Genomic DNA, 11,646 nt, shown 5'->3' with positions numbered 1-11,646 from the left:
TCAGTCCCTCTGAGTCATTTTGACATGGTGAGAACAGAGCGTTGTTCCCAGGAGTTGGTGGGTGGCTCGAGTGTGTGGGCAGGACGCTAGTAGCCAGCAGGACCAGAGCCGCTTCCACAGAGGAAGTGGCACCCCGGTAGATGAGCGATCAGCCGGGAGGGGTGTACATGTGGGCAGCGGCCTACGGTGGCTATGTGCTAAACCTCTTTGGTGGTCCTCCACCACACTCAAGCAGTGTGTCGATGGGTGGTGAGGATGCCCATGGCGGTCACAGCCTTGTCATCCCCTCCCTCCTCGTCAGGGCCCGTCTGAATCACCTGGTTGAACGTCATGGCCTGCCAGAGAGCAAACAGGAAAGAGCATTACGACTGCGTCTATGATGAGCAGAGTACTTTCTAGTGAACCTCATAGCAACACATGAATCATCAGGCAGGAGATTGATTAATATGAAGGCTCCACTTCTGAAAAGGGAAAAGCAACAAAAACAGGAAAGGGGGGGAGATTTTTGTTGTAGCTTTCTGTTAAAAGCAGCAAAGAGGAACTGCAGTCACTTTGCAAACATTCAGCATCAGTCATCAGTGCATGAGATGGAAAATAAAGAAGCTAAAGGGAAGAAAAGTCAGAAACATGACAGGACACTTAATCGCGATACTGATTCTTCCTTTCCCAGGGATATTATATATTTATTAAAAATCAGGCCACTGGTACTTTATCTGTCATGAGAAACTTGCAATTAATCTTCAAATTCTTTAAAAAAAATGAATACAACATTTTTTTCCTTATGGGATGACAGCCCTCTCCTCATTTATTGCTCTATAGGAGCAGTTTTATGTGGCATCTTTGTGAGATTATGCCATGACAATGTAGCCTCCATCATGTCTGCACTTACCAAATGCTGTGTCATCTCCACTGCAATTGGAGTGACCTCCTCACTGTATTCACAGATCATCTTCTGTATGACATTAGTGAGGTCGTCATTCTCCGTCTCTCTGACGATGTGCAGGAGTGCCTGCATCACTGGCCGAATGAAGGGGGTGATGTATTCTTTGGCTAAAAACGACACAAGGAAAAATGTTGTTAGATGGGAACTGAACTTTAGTGTTTTAGTATCACAGGCTCCATGAATAGATTATCTCACCCTTCTCCTGATTGCTAATGAGAACTTGTAGGGCGATAGCGGCCTCCACCTTAACTGGCATCTCATTGTCATTGATTAGACAGTTGCGGGTCAGCTCGAGGGCCGTTTGCAGATTCTGGTCATTTTTGAACTTCACCTCGCAGAAAGTAATGCAGCACCCAGCAAGCCTATGGGAAAAGGTGGCAGGACCACTGATTAAACACATCCTACATAAAGTTATTCCGTGCTATTATCACACAAGTCTGACGACTGGTGATTATGTGGATTATGTGATCACTTACTCTGGCTCTCATGTATCCCAGTTCACTGCGGAACAGGGGGAAGACGTGATTCTGCAGCATGAACTCCATCTGGTCTTTGTATATCTTTTTCTGCATAAAACGAGGAAGAAGAAAAAAGTAAGTTTCACGAGGCAATCAAAACAGTTTACACTTGCAGTGGTTTGCAGAAAGAGGATGCAGGCTGAATTCAGATGATTGATAATTACACAGCTTCAGCACTGATATTTTGCCCACAGCTAGGAAAGTATTAAAATGGACTGCAATAAAGTAAAGAGCAGTTTTCACCATCAGTGCAATATCTGCAACTGAACACATGAGTGAAAGTGGAACTAAATGTCTTTAGTTTGTGCCTAGAAAACAGGATTTGCCAGATAAGTGGAGAAAACGGGCCAGTGGAGAGACGTTTACCTTGAGCAGGATTTCAGCCAGAGAGCCTATCATGTGAAGGGCGCCGTCCTTTTTCCTGGGGTCAGAGGTGGGGTCTGTGAGAATCTGGTAACAGAAGCCCATAGTCTTTTGCAGCACCTAAACAGTAAGAAGAACATTTTATTATTTTCTGGACCTCAAATACAGATTATAGGGATAGTTATTTTTTTCCTCCCTCTTAAAAGGGTATAAATTTTTAATACAATTAACAAAAAATGGCCTCACCTCTTTCCTCTTGTTGCAGGCAGTGAAGAGAAGCGTCTGGGCTGCGGTTGTTGGAGAGATAAAATCCTCGAATACATCTGACAGAGACAGCACAGATTGGAGTAATTGTTAGTCATCACTCATGCACGGACTCTTTTGGATTTCAGGCATTGATCGTCTCAGCTTACCAAATTTCATGCGGATGTACTCGTATGGATCCTCCTGCCAGAGCTCCTCATCGCTATCTGTGTAACACATGAGGGGGAAAACCACGTCCTGAATGATGCCCTGAAAGATCAAAGTCACAATGGTCAGCGAGCATCAACACAGATGTCAGGTTTGTTCGTGGACAGAAACAGTACATCAAAGTGCTCATTGCAATCATTACAAATGGAAAGATGCACTTTAAACTGCAGTTATCAAGGTTCATTCACTGCTCTTTTTCAAAGTGTTCCAGAAACCACTAACAGTCTTATACATAATTGTGAAATATCTAGCACATTTAAACATTTTGAATTTTTACCTGGATGTGTTGTTTGAGGTTTTTCCACGTCAGAGCGTGCGCTATGCCCTGGTTGATATAGTTGAGCGTCTGTTGGAGTACTCTGGGAGCCACATATTGCTTTTCCTTGTATTGGTATAACACTTTCAGCAGCACCTAGAGGCAAAGTGTGCAAAGAAACTCCTTACACTTGTGGGTTTCACTCCAAAAAACAAAGTTCAATTTAAAAGGTGAGATGCTGCTGCTCTTTCATCTTCCAAAGTTCTTACCTGCTGTGCACCGACTGCATATTCCTTTAGGAAAAGTTCAGCAAACTCTGCGTACTCTTTGGTTGTGTTTCCTGGGCTTCCATACCTGCAAACAGAGTATGAATGTTAAACCGAGTGGCAATCTTTAGGGCTGAAGTATTAAAACACCATTAAATAGCACATTTACAGCCTGGTACAAAAACTGGTTAGTTTCTTTCCTCATAATAACTGGAGGTGAGAATTTTTTTGGGGGACACTGTAACGCTTAAAGTGAAGGGTGAGGAAGATTGATGTAGCAACACAAGCAGCCCTGGTGACTGCTGTCTAGTAGGATTAACTTATACTAATCCAAGTATAGTTCCATCAATGTCGCTTCAAAAATGCTGAGTCCAAACCCAGTCGGTGCGTCTATTTTTATTTACTTTTTTTTTTTTTTTTTTTTAAACATGCAGTCTGTGTGTTAAACTTGCTCCTATCATTTGCTGAACAAGTTAAGGGAACAATTATTGGATTTTTACCTCTCAAAGAGCCGAGCCAAGATGTGGAGGGCCCACTTCTTACACTTCCACCATGGAAGCTCAGGCCGCTCATCTTCATCGATCTGCATCGTCTCCTGCAGCACAGACAGGAACCAGTATCGCAGTCAGCATGCGGAGCAGGTAAATGTGAACACCTTGTGGAAACTGGAAATCTTTTTTTCCCCTACTTACCGGAGGCACATCTCTGTCTACTACCGTCTTCAGGATTTCCATCCACTCTGTCAGGTTCTGTCTGTTGATGAGCTCCAGAGGAAGGTTGTACTGTGGAAGGAGACAAGGAACCAGTCATTTACTCCAGTGTCACCAGATATTAAGATGTGTGTCAAAGAAGGAGAATTAAAAATAAACAATGATTTTGCTGAGCAAACCAAAGAATACCTGGAAGAGGGCATAGAGAATTTTAAAGATCTGTTTCTGTATGAGGACAGAGTCAGTAGAGTGGTCAGAGAGCAGCTGGATGAAGCGTTCTTTCAGCATGGGCATGAAGATGTGCATGGCGGCCACCAGTGGTTGACGCTCTTCTGGTTTCTTGTACCTGTTTCATACACAAGGTCCACAAGCTCAATGTTAGACCCAGGGCGTGTGGTATAAGACCATGTAAAGGTCAACAATGAAAACTCTGACTTACTCGTAGTTTTTGACAAGCTGGTAAAGACAAAGCAAGATGCCCAGCCACCCTGCACTGTTGTCTGACTGCAGGTAGAAGCCAATCTTGTCCACGATGGCCGTCCACTTGCCGGGGTAGTCATGCTTGATCATGTGGTGAATACATGTTGTCAGCTGGACCCTGAAAAGTTCAACAGACGACTTTCAGATTGGGCAACTTAATGCAAGAGTGACAAACTCTCCTCAGCTCCTCCTCTCTCTACTCATCCAGTGGGGTTTGTGGTTACCTGATGCGCTCGGGGGAGTGGATGATGGCCTCCACTATGGTGTCTCGAATGAACTGCCTGTCCTCCTCGGGGATGTTATTAACAGGCGTCTCTGTGCCTGAACCGTCTCCATCGCTCCAGTGCTGGGTTATCATGTTCTTAAGGTAAATCACACCTGGACAGACGGGGAACACAGAGGTTACAGAGCACAGCCCAGAAAATGCAACACACACAGTGATCAACATCACAAAAAGATTACATTTTAGCACAAATAGTTAGGCAGCTTCCAAATGAATGCACGGAAACCACGTGGAGAATGAAGAAGAGACTTAAAGGAACTCTGTTTCAAGTTTTGCTCCCTGACGCTCTTTCGATTATCTTTGAGATGTAGCGAAACTGGACTTTTAAGGAGTGTTGACAGCACTTCACTGTATAGGAAAGAGGTGTGACGGGTTTATCAAAAGACAATAGCTGATAGCTTTAACGTAAATGAAAGCAAACTATTAAACTGAAAACATGATTCCTACCATAACGTTTGAGAGACACTCCAAAGACTTATTCTGGGGAACGATATGTGAACTTATGAAAAGGAAACATGGGTATACGATCCCCAGAAAAGGTAAAAGGCTATATATCTGCTATCTTAAAATGGGTATAAAATGGACAAATACACAAACTAAGACTTCAAGACAGACAGATTTTACCAAAGAAGAGCAGTCTCAAATACCAGAAGGAAAAATAACATGGAAAGCGAGACTTTAAAATCATACTTCTCTTCATGACGGGATATCAAAATAAGCCACCAACTTCATGCAACCCTTAAACTCACACCCATCATCATTATGGCGGCGTACATCACAGCAATGTGAATTGAGCACCAAATAAAGCCTATGCTGCAGAAATAAATTCCCTCTGTAGGTCAGTTTTTGAATGTAGCACCAGGGTGTCAGCTGGGTTCACATCTACAGTGTGGGGGCCTCACTATGAGGTTTGTGGCTCACAAGGAAAGGCATCTGAGAGAGCGGAGGTCAACACGAATGCCTACAGCAACTGCGAGTCAATCATAATCCACCCCATCAATGCTGATGGAGCACAGCCCTCCGCCCCCCTTTCACCGATGACTACACTGCACAACAAAGTCCCTAGGAATGTGTCAAATTAAATTTATGACCACGAGGAAAATGTGTTTACACAATATACTTTCAACCTCTGTATTTACTTTGTAACAAATCTTGAAACACAACTCACGCTGCACATCCTGTCAACACGTATTCAAATACAACTCAAATCTACATTCAAACACGATGCCCAGAGACAGCTGGCTGCCATCAATGCATCTGATCAATCTATTTATGGGAAAAAATTATCTAATAAACTGTCAATCACCACTAAAGCAGCGCCACTCATATTTCAAAAATTTAAAAAGCATTTTTGTTGTGTTGGACAGCCTACCAGCATCAAACCAGACAGGCTGCAAACAATAATCTGGCCAACCAAAGTGACTACATGCCAGAACAATAAATCAAGACATTAGTTTGTAATCAGCTTTACTGTTTGATATTAGTCCAAAGCTTCTGTACAGTCTGGACCGCAAAATAATGTCTGACATTTTTTCCCCCCCTATGGCTAAAAAAGTAATTTATAATACCTGAGCACAGATCTATAGCAGCTTAATTTGCTGGAAGAGCCATGTATTCTTGGGAGGTGTGTGCACAATAATTAAGATGTTATGTGTGCACTTTCTGTAACAACTCTGGCCCAGATTTTAACTTTGAGGAAGGTGTCAGTGGAGGGAAAGCTCTATGTTCAGAGAGCAGCATTTGACTGAAGCTATATTTAACCAACTCCACGTGTGCAATGCACTTCAGCGTGGTACTTTAGCCTCACAAAACAAGTGTGAATCACAGATCATCACTTAATAACTCTGTTTAAAAAAAATATATAAAAAAAATTATATAATCGACCTCTTTAACTTGGGAATCGCAGGTAATAGATGTGTTTTCTTATTTAATGCAGTTTTATCCTAAAGTGTAGGATAAAAGCGGTAAAAAAGTCAAACAGTAGCAAGGTGGATTCAGTGCACACTAAGGTTTGCAATAACAGCTTAAAATAAACCAAAACATTAAATTAATTTTCCTGACCAAGTCCTTGAGCAACTGATCATGCTCAAGGACTGAAATAACTGAAATTGAAGTGAGAACATTTTTACAGATGCTTAAAATAAATAAATGTAATCACGTCTTTTATTTGTGGATTTGGTTTCAAGTCATAAAATAGTTTGACTCAGAAAATACACTAAACGTATGAACAGAACATTAAAGCCAATGATGAGTCACTTTTCTTTCAAAGAAAACAACTGCAATTAACAATAATTATTAGCAAAAACGTTTGGTTGTTTTGTTTTGTTGGTTGTTGTTTTGTTTTGTTTTTTAAATCCTACGACTGTATAATTATTTGTTTGCTGAGAAAGTTCTGACTCACCTGCCTTGCCTGACAGGCAAATCCAGCTGATCAGTCATGGTGACGCGAAGCAGCGTGGACACAAAATTTACCCGGGCGTGACCCTGTAAGCATTGAAAAAAAAATATATATATATATATATATACGTAAGATGGTTTATAAAGACAAAACATCTCCCTCTCTTTGTTTAAAGAGTGATTATTTGCCTTCATTATTATTAGTATTTTAGACAAGATGGTAGAGCTGACAGGAAAGGAGAGACATAGAGCAGGCAGAGTGACACAAAGGAAATGGCCTGGGTTAGAATCCAAACCCAGGCTCCTACAGTAGCCCTTCAGCATACGGGTAGCCCGTTTAACCAACGCCCATTCATCTCTCTTTTAGTACCGTTCATGTGTGCTGGACTTCAAGTTAGTTTTAATTAATCTTTTTGAGCTGGCATTTAAGTATACTTGAATTGGTCCAAGTCTAACCTGCAGTTTGAGCACACACTATGTACTCAGATAATCATACATCACTGTTGCTGAGTAACTGGAAACAGAAATACATGACTTATTGTTACAAATCTGCAATATTATGATCTTTGAAGGATTTTTAAAAAATTATTTACTACAGGGGGAGGAAAAATATCCCATAGCCAGAGTCAGTTTTACAGCATCAGACAAGACATTTTTCCAACCTAAAACATGATGAAGTAATAATCATCACCAGAACAGAAGCGACATCAGACTGGTACCTGCTAACTTATACAGCCAAAAAAGCATGATCAGTCTCTGATAAATACATTAATGTCCTGCAGCTCAAGGGTCAATGAATTTGATTTATCTTAAGCTTCATTCACTGTTCAACTGACAATTCTCCATGAAAAGCAGTGAGAGTTTATGACTAAGCAAAGAACCACATTTAGAAACCACAGATTTACTCCATCCTCCTCCAGAAGACATGACTTCTATTGAGAGAAGAAAAAAAAACAAAAACAACTCCAGGAGGTCCAGCCAGCTTTGTGAAAATACTCCGAGCTCTGCCATTCAAGGGAAGCAACACTAACAACGCTTACGTGGGTGTAAAGCAAAACCTTAGCCCCAAGCATTGCCAATAATACATAACTGAGACATTAGCGCCTGAATAATAAACAAACTCAACCATTTCATTCGGTACGCCCATGCAAGCTAGTGCACTTCCAAACAACAAAAAATGATTATTCCATGTTATGCTCATTGAGTTGGAAATGTGTCCAACTCCATCACTATACGACACCAGTTAGGTCCTCAATGGCACATGAAATTAAGACGCTTTGCAGCAATAACTTTTATTACAAACACCTAAAGCAGTCCAGCAAATCAGTTTTGCTACGAAGTGCCAGGGATGGTGGTTTAATTTTACAGGATGGCAGGACTCTGTCCCGCATTTAATCCCCATTAACAAACCAAATACGCTCTCAGACCTTAAAATGTATCCAGTTGTTTTATACAGATTAATTTCCGTATATTCAGAAATAAAACTAATTGTTAGTGTGACCAGACATTTTTTTTTTAGTCACACAGTGCGGATGCTGCCTCGACCAGGATAGTTGCTAACTCTGAACTTTAGCTCATACGGACCTCGGAAAACCTATTTCGTTACACATTTCACGCAGTAGATGTGAAGCCCACGATTCTATAACGGGCGAAGCCAAGACAAACTGTACTAAAATAACCGATTATGTAAATTTTATTGCGTAGTTAAATACTGTGAACAGTTCAGGGACTGCCAGTGACACGTGAGCAGCTGCTATGTAGCGGAGCTACAGCAGCTCATCCAACAAGTAGCGAAGTTAGCTAGCTGACATTAGCCACCTAGCTAGACACCAGTATCCCGCTGTTAAATACCCTGCCTTCCACTTGCCTTGCATTCGGCCGGCCTCTTTTGCCACTCAATAAGCAGCTCGAATCGTTCTTCCGCCGTGTCAGCCTTGAATTTAGTCGAAATTGTACAGAAACGATACGAGCACAGCTCACACTTATCGCTTCGGCAGGGCAACAACCGTTAGCTTCTGTAGCATTAGCGGCACAGCTGGCTGAAGATGAGGCTAATAGTGACGCTGGTAACTGCCACACGAGCGTGTTATCACCTAATCACAAAAAGGACTGATCACATCGCGTTTATCACGCACAAAAAACAGCAACTAAAGTCTGGGCAATCAGACAGTCTGCTAGCCGAGGGGGTATGAACGCCTGAACTGCCACACTAAAGGCAGTAGAGCCCAGCCTGCGTGATCGCACCAATCTTGATGTTGTGAACGGCCGAGGCCCGACCCAAACCAAGACCGCGCCACAACTGCCTTCATCTTAACTTTTACCTCGTTCAGCTGTCGCTCCGCGGCCTCCCGCAGATTGGGGTCCCATCGTACCCCTAAGGGCCTCGACCAAAGCGTCGGGATCCATCACGAAAACTCTGTTTACGGCTCGGATTTCAATATATCACAGCTCTATCAATTCCCAGTCACTGCGCACATGGACGCCACGGCTCTCCGGTTTACCCCGGCGCGAAAGGAAGCAGTGAATGAAGTACCCGGATAGATCAGCGCCAAATTTGTGCAAGACGAACTTCCGGTAGCGCCCGTGGAGCTCTGGGAGGTGTAGTTTCCAGCTACATGGTATCATATTATCTACTGAAATTCAAAAAAATGAGGAAGCTGACCCACCTACTGGCTGCATTTATTAAACGATTGAAAAACTTTTAGTTTTAACGCCTTTTATTTCTTGATTTCTTTGCATAAATAAAGGTCATTTAAGGCTATTCATTATGAAAGTCCAGTTACAAAGCTTAGAATGATTTACATTCTCATTTGATAGTGTGAAATAAAGTTTCTATGACAGAATGCATGGATGTGAATGAGAGGGAAGCTTAAATGAGTTCAAATACTGGGGGAAAACATCAAAAACAATGGATGATGAGAGTATCAGGGGTGATGCATGACAAAAGGATAGCAAGAATGAAAGCGAAGGTTTACAAGACTGAAGTGAGACCTTTTATATTGTATTTTTTGATGACAGTGGAACTGACAAAAAGACAGGATGTTGAGTTGGAGGTGGAAGACCATAAGATCCAATATTTTTTCATTGGGAAAAAGTATGCCAGAGGGATATCCTTGTTTCTCAATAAGTCACCTCTAAATGATGGAGACAAAGTTGTAGTGGCAAGTTTGTGCACGAGCAGAAGAAAGACAGTTGGTATGTTGTACAAATTATGTTGAATAAGGAGCTCCCAGGCAGGATAGAGTAAAATGGATGCATATGGTATCATTTAATGACCCCTAAAAGGAGCAGCTAAAAGAATAAAAAAACCACACACAGATGATTTGTGAACTTTGCTTGAAACTTACATTGGGATCCCACCCAAAGGTGTTAATCATATGCAATGATTTTCACTGCTATGATTTTTATTTGAAGACATAAGCAAGAAAGATTTACACCAGCGTGGATTCAAAGGGTACTGAACAGAAAGAAACCCTCGCTCCAAATCAACTCCTTCAAGCTTGATTGAAATTTGCAGCTGCCCACATGGACAAACCAAATCCCTTCTGGAGAAATTTTTTTAGGTCAGACGAGGCAAAGATTGAGTTATTTAGCAATAAAAAGAAGAGGTATATTTGGAAGAGTTATTCTTGGTGAGGCTTTCAAACTTAAAAATACTCTGGCCAGCTGTCTTGCATGGTGGTGGTAGCATCATGTTGTGGGGCTGTTTGCTGCCAGTGGTACTGGTACATTGCACAAACAGGATGGAATCATGAAGAAGTAAGACTTCCTCCAAATTCCAATTTCATTGCAGGTGTAAACTTTGCATGTGATAAATAAAGGGCTTGATTGATTGAATTGATTGATTGATTGATGATTGATTGATTGATTGATTGATTGATTGATTGATTGATTGATTGAAACTTATAAAAATACATGCCTAAGATGAGTGTCTGTGAACTTTGACCCCACTTTAAATATAGTTGGTCTATAGAATCAAAATAAAGTATGTGCAGTATGTACATCTGTATGTTTTTTGTTTTGTTTTCCTATTGTGATGTATGTGTTATTTGGATTTATGTTTGATTGCTTTTAACTTCTGGAGTGCAAGTCCTTAATAAAATCCCGACTGACAACTGTTTCTCTATAATTCTCTATAATGAAGAAACCATCTGTATAAATTATAGGGCTGTCTGCACCCTCATCTTTGTAATTTTCTCTGAAAGAATTTAATATATGATGTTAATATTTAAAGGCTTGTTCATGCAAGATACAGATACAGAGTGTGAAGAGTATAAACTGTAAAGTACCTTAAATTTGTATTTTGATTGATCACTACTTTATTCATCCCGAGGGAATTGGGTTAAGGCTGCCAGCCGTGCCAGCGCCGTCTTACCCTACGACCATACATAACATTACACAAACATCACATGGGGAGACAGGTCAGAGGGGTATAACATGGAAAAAGCACAATATGAGGAAAGATAAGGAGAAAAAAAAATAACTCCCCCCCCCAGACTGAGCTCCAACAGGGAGATCAGTTTTTTTTGACACTTTTTATTTGTTTAGGAACATTTTTATGCAACAAGATAAAAGAAAAAGAAAAAAAAAGAAACAGTATGAGGTCATGGGAAGATAACATACACCTGTACATACATCTGCACATCCACACATACATACGTCAACAAGTCTGCATTACTAATTCTATGCATCAAAGGGTGCTGCCACAAGCTGTAAAGTCCAGCCATTTTCTCCACCGTCTCCTTCCCAAATCTCCCTGCAGTTGCAGAGTGAAAGTCATACATTCAGGGAGATCAGTTTGAGAACAGAAAAAAAAAAACCTCTGCACATTTAACCTACTTCCTAGGTGTTTCTCTTCCAATATGAAACACTTTAAATATAAAACTGAATAATAACCAATAAAAAATGTCTTTAAGATATGAAAGTAGACTTCACTGCAGAATGTGGCGAGCCTGCCGC

The 11,646-nt window shown here is 41.2% G+C and overlaps 1 pseudogene; it reads right to left on the bottom strand.

The window, feature by feature from the left end:
* On the bottom strand, window positions 1–4,455 carry LOC113017467 (importin-7-like; annotated as a pseudogene).
* Window positions 4,456–11,646: the final 7,191 nt, after the last annotated feature.

This window comes from Astatotilapia calliptera, unplaced genomic scaffold (assembly GCF_900246225.1).
Source record: "Astatotilapia calliptera unplaced genomic scaffold, fAstCal1.2 U_scaffold_13, whole genome shotgun sequence".
Lineage (NCBI taxonomy): Eukaryota > Metazoa > Chordata > Actinopteri > Cichliformes > Cichlidae > Astatotilapia > Astatotilapia calliptera.
The sequence above is the reverse complement of the archived record's forward strand: the minus strand, read 5'-3'. Positions and strand labels throughout refer to the sequence as shown.